This window comes from Silurus aristotelis (genome assembly GCF_946808225.1).
Source record: "Silurus aristotelis genome assembly, chromosome: 2".
NCBI lineage: Eukaryota > Metazoa > Chordata > Actinopteri > Siluriformes > Siluridae > Silurus > Silurus aristotelis.
In genome coordinates this window covers 31,843,951-31,863,795 of record NC_139575.1, presented here as the reverse complement: position 1 = coordinate 31,863,795, position 19,845 = coordinate 31,843,951, and the positions used below count along the sequence as shown (strand labels likewise).

The window sequence follows — 19,845 nt, the reverse complement described above, 5'->3', positions numbered from 1 at the left end:
TTGTTCAAATGTGGCTTTTTGTCTGCATATAAACATCAACAAAACATAAAGGCTGCCTAGCTAGTTAGCCATACTAAAGCAAACAAACTTTTATTTTACAGTTTTTGTACAGGCAATAAAAATTAACTTGACAGAGATGTTTATATCCTTGAGGTTTCAGATCAATTCCTTCAGGTGAATTAGAACTTTACTTAACACAGCTACACTATCTAGCTTTTATCAGCCAATTTTGGTATCTTTAATTGATACCACAATAATACATGCACAGGTAAAGGCTAGGTCCAAAGCTTCACTGCTTTAACTAATTTTATATTAGCTGACCATTACTTTTATATATAAATTGTCTGACTATTAAGGTCTGGATAAAAGCTGGGCAGCTACAGAGGGGTATGATGTGCTGTGGTGTGGAATTCTTCACTGTCACTTACTCATTGTAACATGCACATGAGTTTCCATTAAAAAAGAAGAAGAAAAAACAAGGTAGGGGATAGACATTTATAGAGGTCACCATGGTTATTTGGACACTTTCATTCCCTTTCATTTGTTTAAAAACGATGCCTGTTCTTTTTAAGTTCTCGTAGGCATGTCATGCAGAACTATCCATCAACAAATATTTGATGTAAACAAGCTCATGGATAAAGATATGGCATATTGCAGTAAGTCTTGACATCGAATGCCAAACCCTGTAAACTATTCAAGAGCAGAAATGTGCATGTGAGTGCATGGATTATGATGGGAGAAACATTCATGTGTCTTGAGACTCCTTTTAGTCCCCCCCACCCAAGTTAGTCTGATTGACCATAAATCGATAAGCAATCAAACTGTCAGAATCGGACGATTTCTGCTTTCATTGGTGTGCCTTTTTCTCCTTGCTAGCAGATCCTAAGCATGGCTATCACTCACACACATACAGATGCACACACATACTCGGCATGACTGTAGGTAATTAGTCTCTCTTCTGCGATGGCAGAGTTTGATAATGTGCCTTCCTTTATTCACTACGTGCATGGCTTATCTCCGCTTGGAGCAAGTCATACTGTGCACTTGAAAGGATCCATCAAGAGCTTCAATCACCAGGACACAGACACACACACACACAAATACACACACACATGCACATAATCACTTGAATCTTCAAGAAGACATTTTGTAGAATCCGGCTGTAAAGCATTATCTTTGTCCATTCACATACAAGAGAATGGTTCACCGAAAGGCCTGTGGTAACGTAACCAGTACAGCAGATCTAAACCGGCCATGTCCTGACAATCATCTCTCTGTATTTCGAGGTAATGAAAACATAGTTTAGCACGAAGATGCTTTTTTTTTTTTTTTTTAAACTTCCAGAGTCTCTCTTTGATTGATGTAGTAAGGCGGCAGGACTGCTTTTTTGCTTTGTTTCTGAAGTGAGAGGATGGGAAAGATTGATTACTGCAAGTAATGGCAAAGGCTTGTATAAAGAAGGCTAAGGCATCAATAATGAGTTTGCAAACCCCCCCACCCCCCACCACCCCCCACCTTTGTCGCCTGGGCCTGGAATTCGCTTTACTGCAATTAAATAAAACCACATTTGCATACAGAAGAATAATTAAAACAAACTAACTGGTAGGACTGCATTGCCTCCCCTGGGATGAAGAGAGTGAGAGAGGAAGAAAGAAATAGAGAGTGAATGGAGGGGAAAATCTCCAACATGAAATATATACCACATCGAGCACATGTAATTGCACAACTCCGTAGCGCACCGATCCTCATGTCACTTTAGCCCTTTTATATCTCTTATAGATATCTCGTACATGTATAGCGTAATCAGATGAAAAATAAGATATAGATTAAAAAGCTAAACTCACACAAAGTTACAAAGAGATATAAAGAGATACAAAACTAGCCAATGACAGCTTTGGTTTCCAATTCTCACGTACATGCACACGCATATGCCTTGGAGAGCTTCGAAAGCAAAACTCTCCCTCTTTCCTCCAATGCACATGAAAATAATTCTGTGAGTGTCCTCTGTGCAGGCTCCCGTGCGTTTGTGTGTGTGTGGGTCTGTGAGTATGTTTGTGTGTGTGGGAGCCTTTGAAAGGACTCCCCGCTGCTGCTTCAGGCAAAAAGCCATGGTGCGCGGGCTGTGTTCACGGGAGTAGTAGAAACTGGCTAAAAACTCAATTTTGTCTCAGTTTGAAGCCTGAGGATGAAAGGCAAGGTTCCTCCACCCGCCTGACTAACCACTGAAGCTGCTAGGCTGCCACTGGTGCCTGGCATTCTCCGCAATACATGCAAAAGAATGCCACCTCGAGGACGGCCTGTGCCATGCCACTGCAGCCCAGTCCAAAGCCCTGGCACAGGTTTTGGGTTGGCACTGGTCGTGGATGCATGACGAGTTGATTTTCCATGGTCATGCTAGGCTGAGCAGTGCCAGGCTGTTTGCTGATGACTATGCAGATGTTGAGAGTGGCTTTTCAACATGCCACAAGCAATGTCGCTGTGAGTATCAGGAACGTTTCATATTTTAACTCCAAACATAACAATGTCAAGGTCAAGAGTTTTTTGTTTAGTTTTTATTTATTTATTTATTTTTGCAATATCCATATCCTCTCATTTTAGAATCGTACATTTACAATCGTAATTAATTTCAGAGGCTAATATGGAAATCACAGCTGGATCTGTACAATTAAATTGATTCCTGTAACATGGCATGGTATGCATTTTTTGTGTGCATTTTTCTTGCGTGGATGGGGAGTGGTGGATTTATGTAAGGAATGATCTGCTATCAATCAATCTTGCCAAATTTAATAACCCAGAAATAATTTAATTTATCAATGTTCGACATATGATGGTTCACCTGAAAATTGTGGGGGGGGGGGAGAATTATAATAAAATAATAATAATAATAATAATAATAATAATAATAATAATAATAATAATAATAATAAGCTGGTAGTAGGAATCAAATATTGTATAAATCCACACCAACTCTTTATTTTCTTCTTCTGCATTTCCCAGTGTTCAGGGTAAAGCTGGATAATTGTTTTTATGCAACGGCACTTAAATGCATGTTACTGATTGGTTAGTTTTACATATATTCGGTTAAAAGAGATATTTGAGGGTCTGGGGTGATTAAATATGGAGAAATTGTAAAGATGAACTGTTTGATCTTTTTGAAGCATCTTTGAAACATAATTAATGTGCAAAACAATTTTACTCGTTATGTATATAAAAAGAAATATTTGTATATTTCTACAAACTCAGAATCCCCTAGCTACACCTCTTGTAACATCCGTGAAATTGTGTCTTGTTAGCTTTTATAGTAACAGCACAAGTCAGTAGCTCCAATGCTGAAAATAAAAACCAGAGAAAAATATGTTTGTCAAATTGGTCAGGTTTGATGGATTTAGAGGGACTTTCAACCCGCTGTTTTTATCTGGTCAAGCTGCTTTTAATTAGCCAGATTTGTTTGGTTTGCTTTTATATAGCAAGTTGCCTGGTTTTAGCTACTGGTTTGATTTGATAGTATTGACTGGTCAGGCTGGTTTAAGCTGACCTGTCTTGTTTGAATTGTTGGTTCTCATTAGTCATGCTGCTTTTTACCTGTCTATATTTGATTTTATAGTCTAAGCTGGTCAGGCTGCTTTAGCTGGCCAAACTTGTTTGATTTAATGGATTTAGCTGTTCAGGCTGGTTTTATCTGCCCAGTCAGGCTAGTTTTAGCTGGCTAAACTGATTTGATTTAATGGTTTTGGCTGGTTGGGTAAGTTTTATCTAGTTTTATGGCTAATTTTAGCTAGTCAGTCAATTTGTTTTTGCTAGCTGATCATTTTATTTTATATTTTATTGATGGTTTTTGGTGGATTGTTTTGGTTTAATGCTATTAGTAAGGCTTCATAGACTGACAGGCTACTTCTAGCTGGTTTTTGCTAAACAGGTTGTTTCTAGATTGTAGACCCCAGTCAGATTGAGAAGCAAATTGGCCAAACAAATATATATAATATATATCTAACAGCAGCTAGACTAGTGTGGAATAGAAGCTAAACTTACTATCAAAACATACTAAGACCACAGGGTTTTTTTCCACTTTTCTAACATTTTAATTAACTGCATTTTTTGTCTACCTGAATAATAAGAGGAAAGAGACAGACTAGGATGGAGGGTGCAATAGAGAGAAAAAAACAGGCTTAGTGAAACCGTAGAAGTGTATAGAGACTACATACTTATGTAAAAGAAATAAGAAACAGTACCTGCATTTTCTACAGTTCAAATAGAATAGATCATTAAAGCTGAATTAATGGTTAATTTTCAGCTACTGCTTGCGTGTGCTTAAACATTTATAGTAATGGTCCTTGGTGACATTGCTTTATTTCAACTTGCCATAATCGATACCAATTCCATACTGATGTTCTATGAAGACACAAAAATTACTCCAGAAAAGATGATAATGTAGATTTTTTCTGAACTCTCTGCTGGTGAAAAAAATAGTTTTCTAGCTTATTACACATATCCAGTCACCATAATCTTTATAAAAGCCACCAAGCACACCACACAATGAAGGATGTGAATCACTCAGGCTACAAGTTTGTAAGTGTAAAGAGCTAATGTGCGACATCTGCAAGATGCTTAGCCCCATTTGCATTCAGCATTCTTCTTCCCATGTCTTCCCTGAAAGAGCTCCCAAGCATACAGTGGGCTGTAGCCCGGGGCTAAGACAACACCAGTTAAAGAGCTGGCTGTCTGATGAGAAAACATTTCCTGGATCACGATGCTCCCTGTAATTTGACAATCTGCTTTGTTGTCCCTCATTGCAGCCACATTTCCTTCACATAAAGGCAGTTCGAGCTGCCAGAAAACAAGCTGTATGCTGTAAGTGCTCCATAGAGCAGAGCAAACAGAAAATAATTTTGCATGTCCATTCATTCTAATGTTAATACATGAGCCCTGTTAAACCTTTTGTTCTGTTTACTACACTATTCAAAAAGAATTCTTCTTCAAGGGATGTGTTTCATAAATCTGCTTACTTGCTGTATGGTATTATCTTTATTCCCGTGTGAACGAGTTAGCAGTTGTTTACTGCTCTAATGGCACACATTAAGTTTGGTAGCAAAAACTTTTTAGCAATCTCAATCATTTTACATTCTGCAGAGACCCTTATTCAGGTTTAAAATGATCTAATTTAATCTAACATGACATTTTGATGCTGCTGTGATTTTCAACAACCTTCCGATCAGAAGTCCAAGATTTACCCATCAAGTTCCATAAAGGTCAACGGTCAGGTATTATTGTTAGCTCCTGCTAACACTGACATGCCTCGTGGCATAGATGGTTTTAGTGGCATGGTTTTATTGGTCAACAATGAAAAGAACACAATTCAGAAAACAGAGGGCAAAGAATGATCAAAACCAATAAGCAATCACGAGCAACAAGGCTTGGAGTGCCGGGAAATTAGGGCACGCCGACTACAATCTTTCAGGGTGTTATTTTTAGTGTGTGTAATTGAGTCCAGGTGTGCTTGATCGGTAATCAGGTAAGCGTGAGTGTGGAGATGGAGTCCGTGTCAGCCATGTTTGTAGGCCACAGTGTCCCATGGGGGTTGCAGCTGGATGCCAGGACTGATGTGACAAACAAAATAGTCCATAGTATGTTAAATGTCATATTAATTAGAATTCAAATGCAGATGTAATAGCGACAGAACGCATTAGACTTCAAGTTTTAGATAAAGTATCCCCCTTATACAGCACAGTTGCTCTTTAGGTCTTGCCAAGTTGCTACTCTTGGGCCCCTTAACCCTCAGTGCTCCAGGGACTATATTATGGCTGATCCTTCATTTTGACCCCAGATCCTAAGATCGCTGTGATATGTGCAGTAAGAAATTCAATGTGATGTAATGTATATGTGCCAAGTATAAAACACCTTCACCTTTTTTGAGGAGAGGTGAAAAATGTCTGATGCTGCATTCAACCTGCCTAAAAATGCACATTTGCCAATATTTTTTACCTTGACCTTCATGATTATGGCAAGAAACTCAGACATTCCCACAAGCCACTTCACCTTTGCATTTTATGTCACATGAATTTCTGTACCTGATTCACCTTTTTATCAATAAGCCTTGATATACCTGACCGTTCATGTAACTATTTGTCTCTTGTTTGTCTTCCCACATTGTTTTTATCACTCACACCCCTGGTTACGTTTAACTTATTCATGTTTTAAATTATTTGGTCATATGTTTATTGGGTTTGTGTTTTCTGGTTGCACTTTACAAATAATTATTTTCACTTGCATTTGGCAGGACATTGACAAAGTGGGAGAAACATCTTTTATTCTAATATTAGGAACAAATTTACCTGCTAACTGAGATGAGTGATTTACATGACATGGCCAAAAGTTTGTGAAAACATGACCGTCACACACAAATGTGTTACAAAGAAGCACACTTGTTTAGAATGTCTTTGTATCCTGCAACATTAGATTTATAATATTTTCCCTTAGTGGACTCAAAAGGGACTCAAATCCAAATTCGATCTAGTTTGACAATGCCATTGTCCACAAAGCGAGATCCATAAGGACATGTTTTTACTGATGTGGCACAACTCAAATTTTAACTGTGTAGAACCCAGACCTCACCCCCCAACCCCAAAGAACACCTTTGGAATAAAATGAAATTGTGACTATATATCAGACTATCTACAGTACCTGAGCTAACTAATGTAAATCCTGTATTTGAGTATATTAAATTGATCAAAAGCAAATTATTTTATATACAGTACAGCATAAATGGTTCATAATTTAAAGGCTAGCATGCTAAGATTTTTCTGTCCATGCTGTGAGCAGCCATGTTGATTTGATGTCACTTGCTGAACACTGGGTTGAGGAGTTGACCACTAGGAATTGTTTCCAGAGGCCAGAAATACAAACAGTATTAATAAAAACAGGGGAGTCACATGTTTGGGGATCACCCATAGTAGAATCTTCTCTTTTTATTTATCACTGATATTGACTTATTTTGTGTTACCTTGATTACCCTCAGGGCAAATTGCTGAGAGCTGGAAAAGATCTGTGCAGCTAACAAAATAAAAATTGCATTTGTGAGCGGAAGTGGCAAAATCTTTCGACAGGTGTTAAAAGGCGTGTGAGATCTTCAATATTTGATCTGAAACTGAACACAGGCCAGATCTTTGGCGTTATCAAACCATCTTCCTTCATTACATAATGCCTTTTGCCCCTCCTCTCTCTCCTTCTCCCCCAGAAGCAGATTGGAGACGCGGCGTTCCTCGGCAGTAAATAACTTGTTGACTGTCCTGACCTCTCTTTGTGCTGTTCTGGGTGAGTGCGCCTACGGTGAACATGTGCTAGGGAGAGGAAAGGAGCAGCAGGAGAAAGATGGGGGTGGTGGTTCTGGTGCTTTAGGGGTGAGATGGCAAAGAGTGGAGGAAGGGAGGTGTGCTGGGCTCTGTCTCTTCTTCACCTCCCCTCCCTGCTTCTCTCTGTCCACTGCGATGGCCCCCTTCCCCTCTGCTCCGTCTTGCAGCTCCAGATTGGCCGTGACAGGCGTGCCGTTTCAAGTGCGCCTTTGAGCCAAATTGAAGCGAGCAACAGCACCTGTGCCAGGGGGGGAGGGCACTCGGGGTGGAACAGGCGGCCGGCCGGGGAGAGAAAACCCGCAACTTGCTGCCTTCAAAGACACTTCCTCTTCCTGCAATCTGCCTCTGCCCATGCTTCTACACAGCCTACAACTTTATCCAGAGTTTCTACTAGTGTTTCAATTGCAAGTATCCAGAGAATATAACACCCTCTTCTATTCCACATACATGGCATACTGTAGACATATGGTACTCATTGAAAGTCTTTTTTCCCCCCTCTATATTCGTTTCTCCTGAGGACTTAAAAGAAATGCTGAGGAAAAGATCCAGCTTTCAGTCTGTCGCACTTGAGGTTGGACCCATCTTTAATCACTGTTTATACCACACAGAAATCTCGAATCTGATTGGGTATGTGACCCTGACTGATTTCTTATAGCAACAATTTAGACTAGAATTCAGGCTACAAGGTTAAATGCACTTATTCTAATACATTTCTGTTTTTGTAGTAACAAGTTACACTGGGACCTGCATAGCGGATGCCATGCAAGTGTGTAATTGTTGATATAGTGAAATTGTCTGTGAAGAGATGTTTAGTTAGCCGTTTTTCTTTGGAAGGTGTCTCCAGTGTCAGGGCTTTGAAGGAGGTACGTTTTCAAGGACAGGGAAGTGTTGAAATTAAAATGTTTGCGTTTAGGTGCATTTTTTATGATTTTTATAACAATTATAATAATAATAACTTCAAGAGAGAAATTTGGTGATAGCAGGGTCTGTTTTTCAATGAATAAAGTATGGCAATCATTGACAGTGTGGTGTAAAAAGAAAAAACATGATCGGTAATAGAAAAATAAAATCTTTTTTGAGTGATAATGTAAGCAGAATCATTTCACCCCATTGTGGATCATTTTTCTATGGCAGCGAAAAAACTTTGTTACTTTTGATTCCTTACAGGAACTCTATGTAAAGTGTTTGAATTGTTAGGAGCGTTGTTAAATGTCTAATGAACTGAACAGGTGAAATCAGGCAGGAAGTTTCTAGCGTAAGTCTCACACCATGATGAGAAGAGTGAGGGCAGTGCAGGGTCAACACACTCACCGCTCTGTCGAATTCATTTCCACACAATCCAATGAAGGGTGCTTCCTTTCTGGAGAGAGAGTGAGAGAGAGAAAAAGAGAGGAAAAAACACTCGACCAGCGAAACGCTTCATTCACTCCTGGAGCAGAGCCGCAGTCTCTTTATCCCTCTCACTTATACACATACTACACACACACACACACACATTTTCTTTTTCTCTTTATATTTCTCTTTCTCACACACACACAAAACAGCAATCTAGAAAGTCTAATTCTGGACTTTCTAATTGCTTGAAATGGAGAACAGTACCACTAGTAGACTCGATTCGTCTAGATCAGCGTAAACTAATTTAGCACGCTTGGCTAGCAAATGATCTCTACCACCTCTTCATGTAATAATGCCTCCAAAAAAATAACACAACGGCTGAAAAGTCAGAGTCCTTGCTCATGTTCGTTATGGAAATTTTAAAGCTGGGTTGAATACGATTTCTTTGTATCACTTTTGATATCAGACCCTCTGTTTTACTCTTCAATGCATCAATGCATTACTTTTACTATTCACTGTGATTGATAAGGACACCTGCATGATTAGGCTCTGATGATGAAAGAAGGATACTGTATGTAATCATTATTTTGTTACCATTTAAATTAAATATACCAATTGGGTGATTTCTAATCTTCCATTTTGGTGATGCTGTAGCCTTGGAGCGTCGCTCTTCAACATGTTTTGTCAGATTCTGAGATGCTTTTCTGCTCAAAACAGTTGTTAAGTGCAGTTATTTGACCCAAGCTCTCCTGTCCACTTGAGGCAGCCTTGCAATTGTCTGTCCACTCTCAAAATTCTCCTTTTCTGACAACACAATAAAATGCATCAAACTGTATAGAAAACTCTAGAGAGTTAAACTGTTTAGACTGTTTAGTGTAAAAAAAATACTAGCATATCATCACTTTTTGAAATACACAATAACCATGTTAAAAGTCACCAGGATACAACACCCCCATACACCTCCCCCATTTGTATGTTGCATAAGCTCCTTAGCATTATCTGCATGATTTGCTGCAATGTGTTGCTAATAATATTTTATTGGCTTATTGTATGATTGTATTGAATGATGAAATATATTTTATTTCATTATTAATGTATTTATTTATTTTCTTCAGATACATTGCACAATACATTACTATTTATATAGCTGTATATTTCTGTTGTATTGTAAAACATAAAAAAATATTTTTAACTATAACTATGTTCTAGATGGTCAGGCTATTTTTGTCTTGTCATGCTGATTGTAATTGTTAATCATGTCCATTTTCAGTAGGACCAGCCTGGTTCTAGATAATATGGCTAATTTTAGCTAGTCACTCTATTTTTCACTTTCAGCTATCATCCTATTTTTTCTGGTTATTATATTTAATATTTTCTAGCTGAACCTTTAGTTTAATATTATTAGAAAGGTTTTGTACACTGCAGGCTACTTTTAGCTGGTTGTTGCTGATCAGGTTGATTCTAGATGGTAAATGGTAAATGGTAGATAGCATTTAGGATTAGCATTGTACCTTTTTGTGCAACTTCATTTATTTATAAATCCAACCATTTACATTTGTTATCTTTATTATCTTATTAAATGTATGACCTCATACACAGTATTTCATGCAATTTCTTAAGTTAATCTGTGTTTAACAGTATAAATTTAAACGTTTAGCATAAAAAAAAAACTTTTGAAATGAGAATAAAAATCATTGGTTTATTTTCTGTCTTAGAATATTTAGCTGTAAAGGCATGGTAATGATTATTGAAAGTATCCATGACCAGTTAGCAGAAAAGGAATCCCCTTAGTGGCAGATGATCCGGTGGACCATGTGTAAGCCGATAAAGCCAGGCCTTAGAGACTGTAGGGGTCAATGAGCGGGCCTGGTCACTCGATGGCATTCAATAAAGAGCGGTCAGATGGTTTACGCCGGTGTTGACAGCGTTTGCACAGAAGTTACTTTTTTCCGCTGGCCACTGCTAATGATTAGGAAATCGATTATGTGTGTGTGTGTGTGTGTGTGTGTGTGTGTGTGTGTGTGTGTGTGTGTGTGTGTGTCATATGGACAAAGTAATTAACATATATTGTATAAAGAAATTATTCACTTTTTAAAGACACCTATACATATATGATCAAAATTCTAAATATTTATCACATGATATATCCATGAATGTGTATATCAAAAGCATTAACTAATAAACATAACAGGACATGCTGTTATAGGGAAATGCTCAATGACGCTGTGATAATATTTATGACCAACCAAATTTTTATCAGCACATTTAGCCGTATTTTCTTTATTTCTTTTACACCACAGAGATCTGCCAATATGTAAATATTGTTTCAGGATTCATTTTTGAATTAATTTAATGTTGTGAAAATGTCCAGAAAGCAAATGAGTTCCTATTATCATGAACAGAACATTATTTACATTTGCATTACATTTACATTCATGCCATTTGGCATACATTATTGCAGCTATAAACAGACATCCATTTGCCAGTCTTTTGTTTTCCTTTATTTTAGTTAATAAGACAAAAAAAAGCATGTAAGGTGCAAAGTCCCCCTTTTCTCTAGACTTTCCTGGGGCAGAAAACTGATTGGAAGCAACAAAACTGCAAACTGCATAAATCCCCAACAATCATTTTCTTACAGGAAACTTTCCCATGTCATATAATATGAAAACATTTTTATTTGTTTTTCTTTCTTTTTTCTGCACATTATGAATTCATGTATGTACAGTTACGTTCATTTATGTAAATATGTTGTACATACTGCTATTAGAAAGCCTTCGCCCAATCATCCATAGATTGCAGGTTTGAATACTTTTGCTTTTGGATACTTAAATACGTACTAAAGTAAGTACTTTTGTACTTCTACTCAAGAAAAAAAATTATAAGGAGTACTTTTACTGGAGTCATAATTAAAGCGGGGGACAAAAATTGTGTACTTTATTTCAAAACTGCTAAATCTATATATTGTTTCAAAATGAACATTTCCTACCTTTCAAAATGTAGATACCTGCAGTCATTACACTGTTTTCAAAGAAAATTGTGTGTTCAGTTCTAAACATCATCTGTTCTTAAAAAAGTATTTTACTTTTAAAGGTCTTAAAAAAAAAATTTTGTACCTTGAGGAACTATAATGTAACTGTACATAAATTATTGTACATTTAATAACTCACCTGCCTCCTTCTTTCTTCTCAAACGCTCTTTGTGTGTGTGAGTGTGTGTGTGTGTGTGTGTGTGTGTGTGTGTGTGTGTGTGTGTGTGTGTGTGTGTGTGTGTGTGTGTGTGTGTGTGTTTTGCAGCTAAATCTTTAGACTCAACAAGAATTTTTAAAGGTTTTTTGTTTTTTAACTCCAACTCACACCACCACCTCCTCTCTCACTCATCCTCTCCCTTTCGTCCTCTGTTTCTATCTCCCTCTATGCTGTCTCATGCTTACGTACACAGGAAGACTCATTGTACTGCACTGGGCTGGCAGATAAAAGCAGATTCATTCTCCGCGGCTGGCGACACTAGAAGTTCGTCCGCTGTGGTGAAAAGCTCGTTGTCTTGGCCTCTGTTCAGAGAGCGAGACCACTCTGAATCCGAGGGCTCTGGCAAGCTTCCAGAGCTCGCAGGATGGAGCGAGAGAGTGGCTCCGAGTGACACAGTAAACAGCAGGCGGAGAGAGGAGATGGCTTGAGCTCACAGAACCTTTATTGTTCACGCACCAGCACTGTGTACACAGATTACAAAGTCCACAAAGGGAACTATAACACACAAAAAAAGAAAGAAATGTTGGAAAGCATTGCACAGGACGTGACAGAGAGGTCAGGTGGGATTACGTCCTTGAAGGTCTTACCTGTAGTGTATATGGTAAGGGGGTTGTAGTTAAAGAAAATGAAGGCTGTATTATATTACTTGTCGTTGTACCGCACTAATAAACGTACATTTATCATTATTTTTGTATAGATCTGTTCTGTATACTATCTCAAATTGTATCTATATTTTGATATTAATGCTTTCGAAACAATAAACGTAACAGTCGTGCACGGCCTAGTGGTGTTATTGCAGCTACCGAGCATGTTTTACTCCGAGTAATTCACTTATAGTCAAAAGGAATGAAAATGAAATGGCATAAATAAATAAAATAAAAAGATGAAAAACACATGCTTCTTTTCCAGGTATTGTGCATAGCTACAGGAAATGAACACTCTGTGCTTAATCTAATGGAATCAGAGGGAAGTATGTGATGTGAAAGCACTATATAGAGACGTTACTGTCTTATGAGAGGAATTTTATTCAACCCCATTTTGACTACTGAGCTCTGATCTCCTGCTAAATGCGAAAATGTTTTTCCATAACCCCCAACCTCTAATAATTAATATTTATTGATCAATGTTTTGCTGATCTCCTTCGTATTATCAGTGGCGTTGGAATAAAAAAATTATAATAATGATAAATAAATCTAATCCCGTATTTACTACCCCAGACGTTTCTCTGTCTCCCGATAATCTTTTTATGCGTGTGTTGCATTGTTGCCCGAGTCTTCGGCGCGATTAGTGCAGCTCATTCTTGGCGTGCACTCCGAGTTGTCAGAGCCTTTGATCTGAGCCGTCTCCGTAATCACTTAAAAAAAAAAAAAAAAAAAGTGTAGATGGCACCATGAGGGCTTTTGCAAATGTGCCTCCACACTTTCTGCACTCTTTAAGAGCTCGATGGCATGTGTTTAAGGCCTGATGTCCATGATTAAAGAGAGAGAGAGCCCCAGAGCGGCGCTCTTGACACAGGGGCCCAGTATAATAACGGGCGACGGCTGCTTTTGGGAGCTAATTTTAATATCCTACCTGGTCATCTAGTACACATAGTCCCTCTTTTTCTGTCCGTCTTCATAAAGAGATAAATGTGAAATGCTTTCCTTTCCCCTTTCTGTGCACCTCTCTACAAGCATGGAAAAACAAATGCTATAGCTTTCTTCTTTAACAATGGCATTTGCATATTTTTTATAGTCTCTCAAGGAAAAATCGCCAGCAGGAGAAAGGCTACAATGATAGTGTGAGCTGAAAACGGAAGTGTGCATAAAAAGTGAGAAATGATGCTTGCATGTCTGTGTGTATACATTTGCAGCCTGGCCATGGCTCTTGTCTCTTGGCTGAAGAGTGAGGCCAGGTCTCTAGTAGAGGCCCCAATCCCTGAATGAAATAAAAAAAATGGAGAGTCGAAGATGAGTGGAGGGAGGGAGCGAAGGAACGAGGGCAGTCTTCTTCTGCAAAAAAGAGAAAAGTGACAGGATTTTTATTAGAAACAGCTAAAAGGGCACAAGTACCGTATATCACTTTTTGTATCAAAAACATGAACATTTTCCTTTTTGAGGTCACACTTAGTTGGTGTTTACGGTACACACTTTAAGCAGATCTCGAATATATGAATTATGCATTGCTGCAAATCTGTGAATCGATTTTTCATCATATCAGAAGGAAAGAAAATACTACAAATACAGATTCTTTTTAGTTATTGAGCTGTAATCTATGTGCAGAAGATTCCCTCAGGGGGTTGTGAAGAGGCATGTATTAATAAGCTTTTAAATGTGCCTTGTAAATCTAATTTGAATTCTTGTTGTTCCGGTGTTGTTTTTGTCTGTTTTTCCATTGTGTCATGTTTTATTCTCACTTTATAGTATCCACAGTGTTGAAAAGCTCTTCCCTTGTAGCAGACTTTTCACTTGGAGAATATCATAACACAAGTTCAGCCTTCGACTTCCATTTATCGACTCTTCATAACAAACACAACCGTCACAAAGTAGCTTTACAGAAATCAATTCAACTCTATTTAATTCAACAGGTTTTGTAATAAAGCAGTTTTTGCAGATGTTGATTTAGTTCCCTAATTAGGCAACAGTCTTTTTCTTCTTCTTCTTTTGGCTGCTCCCATTAGGGGTGGCCACAGCGGATTATCCGTCTCCATACCCCTCTGTCCTCTACATCTGCCCCTTTCAAATTAACCACCTGCATGTCTTCCCTCACCACATTCAGAAACTTCCTCCTTAAACTTTCTTTACTTCTTTACTACTCCATCCTCAGAATACTTCTACTGATATACGCCATGTCCCTCTCCCTCTGCACATGTCCAAACCATCTCAATCACGCCTGCCTTACCTTGTTTCCAAAACGTCCTACATAATAAACTCATTTTTAATTCTGTCCATCCTCATCCCTCCCAATAGAAATCTTAGCATCTTCAGCTCTGCTACCTCCAGCTCCACCTCCTGTCTTTTACTCAATGCCACTGTCTCTAAACCATACAACAGAGTCAAAGGAAAACTCCCTGAGACCACATGAGAAAGAAACCTTAAGAAGAACTAACTGCAAAAGGAAGTTGGAGTTGTTCAGGTATGTTTAGTGTGATCTTGTTGTGAATGAGTCTCGGGAAGACATTGTTAATGACTACAACAGCAGATCATATGTATAAACCTACAGCATTTAAATATGATTATTCACTTCAAAGAGAGAGACTTGGAAAATAAAAATAAAATAAATCTAAATCTTAATCTAAAATTTCTAATTAGGGGTGAGGAAAAAACTCAAAGTAGGCATTATATCTCCCAAAAAATATAGACAGTGAGACATTGATTAGTAAATAATTAAAATAGTGAAAAGATATGTATATTGTGTTTTTTTAAAACATTTTCAATTTATGTGTGTGTGTGTGTGTGTGTGTGTGTGTGTGTGTGTGTGTGTGTGTGTGTGTGTGTGTGTGTGTGTGTGCTGTGTATGTATGTGTGGTTCCAATTTACATTGTCACTTTCACATACACACCAAACAGCTGTAATACTGCAGAGGTATTACCATGTGCACTGCAAATTGGACTCATTGACCTTTCCACCTTATACATGAGACACATATGTTGCACTTGCTTTGGCTATTATTCAGCTTCAGCGCCTTGTTAAACGTGCCCTATGTTCACATTTTAAATAAAAGTTAGCTCAGATGATTAAAAAAAATATAGCGTCCCATAAATGAGTCGGTCTTGTGTGCCCCAGCCAGGCATTGAGTAATATGTGGTGGGCAGTTTGGCACAGAAGTTAACGCGCTACTCAATGTTGCTTTTGTTGCCCTGCAGGCATGTGTGTGCATAAAGAAAGAAGGAAGGAAAAGAGGGATCTGGCACCGGAGCGTCTAAGCTATGGGAGAACATACAGTATGAGGCAAGCACAAGGCGCAGAAGATGTATGCAAACCCATTTCTAAACAAATGGGCTCGACCGTAGCTTGAATAACGAAGAGGGTTATTAACATCAAAAGTACGTAACGTTTGCATGAATCAAGGCCTCCCGACCACCGAGCGTGGTCACACATACAAGAGCACGAGTATGCAATCCACATTCTGACAAACTCTGTGATTCACAGAGAACATATTTCCCTCTACTTCTTTTTTTTGTTTTATGAGACACCCTTCTACACTGCACCAAACAAAACAGAAGCACTAAGAAAAATCCTTCCCGGAGAGAAGACACGCAAGTCCCACGATGCATTTCACTTCATTTGCAGGTTATGATGAACCATCACTTCGTATCAGCAGGCAGCTCCTTCTAAAAGACTAGCTAGGCAGTGTAGCTGCCAGCAACACAGCTCCAGCAGTGTTAGCACACAGTGGATGGAGCTAACTCCAGCAGTGAGCCCATCATTTATCCCTGATTGGCCTGGGAGAACGAGTGCCGAATTTGTGCGCCGGAGCCATAAAGAGGCCGACGTTTCCTCCTTGATTTTCCCCATGAATCTCCCACACTGCATGCCAGCTACACTGATATAATACAGCAGCACAAATTATAGCCTTTATTTTATTTGCGTTACCTGTAATAGACTATGTGTTGCTAGTTGTATTTATGCCAGCTTTATAATAGAGTCATTATGCTGACAAGCCTACACTCACTTTTTTCCTTTTATGCAAATAGCACAATTTTTTTTTTTTCCTTAAAGCGTTATTTCTGACAAGGAAGGTGAGTTAGCTAAATGTTGCCATATTGGAACTACATGGCCACAGTGGGACAGTTTTCTGGATGAACATTAAGCCTATTTTGGGTTTTAGCAGGCGTTGTATATGTTCTCCATTCAAAATCCTTTTTGGCTCATACTGAGCTTTTCAGACAGGCCCATTGCTTGATTAAATGGCTAAGTATGTTGGACAGATTGTCTATAACGAGTAGTGCAAACCTTTTGCTAACCTGTAATTATTTCAATACTTGATTTTGTGCCCAAAATTATTCATTCTTTATTTCTTTTTCCCTCAGCCAAGCTCTTACATGGTCATACTTTCTAGCAATGTCATCGAAAATTGGTTCTCAGAACAGCCAAGGCCTGTCTAACCCTAACCAAGCTACACTGTGAGCATTTTTATTCCTGACACCTCCACTCAAAGGTCATATTAAAACTTGTTTTATAGTGGATTGGATTAAAACACTTTCTACTCCATAGACTTAAACGAATAGCAGTGATATTGTGCTATTATTCATTACATTATCAGTAATAATATAATCACAACGTTATAAAAAAATTATCACACGTTGTTTCACATGCAATTATAACTGTAATTCCATAAACATTGCATGTGAGACATCACATGAACAACATGTGATTACATATGAAGATAAATAAGTTATATTAAAGTCAATGAACAATGTGTGTAGGGGGGGGTAAACACAAAGTCACATGTATGCAAATTCTGCATGTGAATCAGTGGTTTATTCACACCTGGATGTGACTTGATTTTAACCTCACAACTGTATTAACTTTAAGAAGAAAAAAAAAAAAGGCAAAGGTCATTCGGGCCACTGGTGAGCGCAGGTTGCTTTAAAACAGTACAGAACGCCAGCACTCACTACATCCACCACTGCTGTCCCCCTTTTACAAAGAACGCACATGCATTTGCTTTATTTTTCTGCAACTGGAATTGCAGGAGATCCATCGTTCCTCCAGAAACGAGAAATGGAAAAGACAGAGAGGTCATTCAGAGAGTTTGTGTTTCTCTGTTATCCAATTTGATTGGGATTTGGGGTGATTCGTGCCGTCACATCTCCAGGGAAATAAAACGCTTTGATTAATGTAATCCTGAGCAGGGAGCTACCACAAACAGCTCTCCTGGGGGATCGGAGCTGTTTGACAAACAAAAACATAGGCACCCACAAGCGTGGGCTACAAACAGCTAGCTGGCTACATTACACAGGAAACATCCCAGCTCACCCTTTGAACTCAGACATATAGTAAGACAATGGCGAACAAAGACTCCTGTTGCTTCAGCAAACAGAATTATTGATGAATGCTGATCCTAAATCTAATCAAATGTGTATACAGTATGTGATGGCACAGTTAAGGCCAGTTCTGGAGAGTGGAGCGGTGTGGATCAGTCCATTCTGACATAATGGAGATGATCGAGGCCTGTTTGACATTTTTACTGCACACTGAGAAACACCTTTTCTCATTTCCGCTTTGCTCCTGACTTATCTCTTATCTCCCACACAAGCACAACCAGTACACTCATCTGTACACTGGCAGTGAGGCATTGCATCAGCAAGTGAAATATTTCTAAACAAATTTGCTACATACTCCTACACCTGGGAACCACTAAGGCCTTTTTTTTTTTGTTCCTTTAAGATTTGCTCTATCTGTCTCACAAGAGGTCTTCTGACACTCAAAAGGTGTGATACTTAAATCATCAATCTGACATTTTGTTCTTGTTGCAAGGATTTCGACACTAAAATGTTATAACACCTTTACTTCTCATGCGGTCGGACACTCCGGACGACACCCTGATCAGCCTGAACCTGAGTAGATCTTGATCTCTACATCAGTAATATGTACTAGGCAGCCTTTGCTTAAGACTTGAACATAATGAATAATTCATAGAACAATCACGCTATGCAAGAAGGATTGCTTAATAGCCACCCAAAAAACATAATCACATTACACGTTGCTTTTCGGTAAAGTAGTAAGTAGTGACTTGTTACTGATCTGAAGTTTCCATTGTGTACTATATGAATTATATGGTTGATTAACATTTTATGTGTGTATATATCTCATTTAATATACGTATGTATATATATATATATATATATATATATATATATATATATATATATATATATATATATATATATATATATATATATACGTATATACGTATATGTACACACACACTTTGATGATCTTTATAAAAGTACACTACTTAATTACTGATGTATATTTTCAACATTTTTGCATTTCTTCTGCATATCAATTTTATAGAAATTGTGAATGAAATTACCTTGACAAGAAATGCTGACTGAGGAAAGGGGGTAAGGACTCTAATTGGCTGCCATAAGCTTCCATCACCTGTTAGCTCAAGTGGAAAAACTAATGTAGCCAAAATTGGACGGCAAATTAAAAAACATGAGAAAAAAAAAATACGATAACAAAAAGATAAGATAAATTTTTATTGTTGTTATTATTATTATTTTTATTTTTATTATTATTATAAATATCAATATCATTATTATTACTATTTACAAGTAATTAAGAACTTTAACACATTTTCCTCATGGATTGAATATTACTAAATTAGAAATGCTAAATGTTCAATAGAATGCATCGTTGATTAGAATGCATCATATCCTAATGACTAAACCGAAGAAATTATGATAATAAAAGATGGGGGGGGGGGAATTCGATTGCACATTATTGTTTTCTGAGCATCAGATATAACATTTGCGCACTATTAATGCACGAGCACAACCCGGGAATATCTTTTATTTGATTACCTTAAATCTTTATTCCCGCTGGGCTTTCGTGCTTAAAAGGTGGATTTACAGATCAGTTAGAATGCAAATAGCATGTGATATATTTTTCCCTGTTCGCGAACATATTAGTCTGTTTGTTTATTGCGTGTTTGGGTTGCATGTTTAACCTTGTTTTCCCCCAAAAAAATTCAAAAATAACAATAATCAATATTAAAAAATTGTCTATTCTTTGACTATTGTCTATTCTTTGTCTATTCTTTTACATTTAAGACTTATGGAACTGTTCAATAACTCACTGCCCGTGTATTGTAAAATAAATAGAAAATAAAAATGTAATAAATTTGCATAAAGGTTATAGTGCGAGATTTTTCAGAAAAACAGAGTGTATTTACCAACATGGATCCATGGCGCAATTATTATTATTTTT

The 19,845-nt window shown here is 37.9% G+C and overlaps 1 long non-coding RNA gene across 1 annotated transcript in view; it reads right to left on the bottom strand.

Annotated features, from left to right (window-relative positions):
* Positions 1–10,193: 10,193 nt before the first annotated feature.
* LOC310722376 overlaps positions 10,194–19,845 on the bottom strand; it is a 12,131-nt gene continuing 2,479 nt past the window's right edge. Inside the window, exon 2 of the long non-coding RNA XR_014532355.1 lies at positions 10,194–13,917. This is a non-coding gene — a long non-coding RNA (uncharacterized lncRNA). The remainder of the gene's footprint in view (positions 13,918–19,845) is intronic.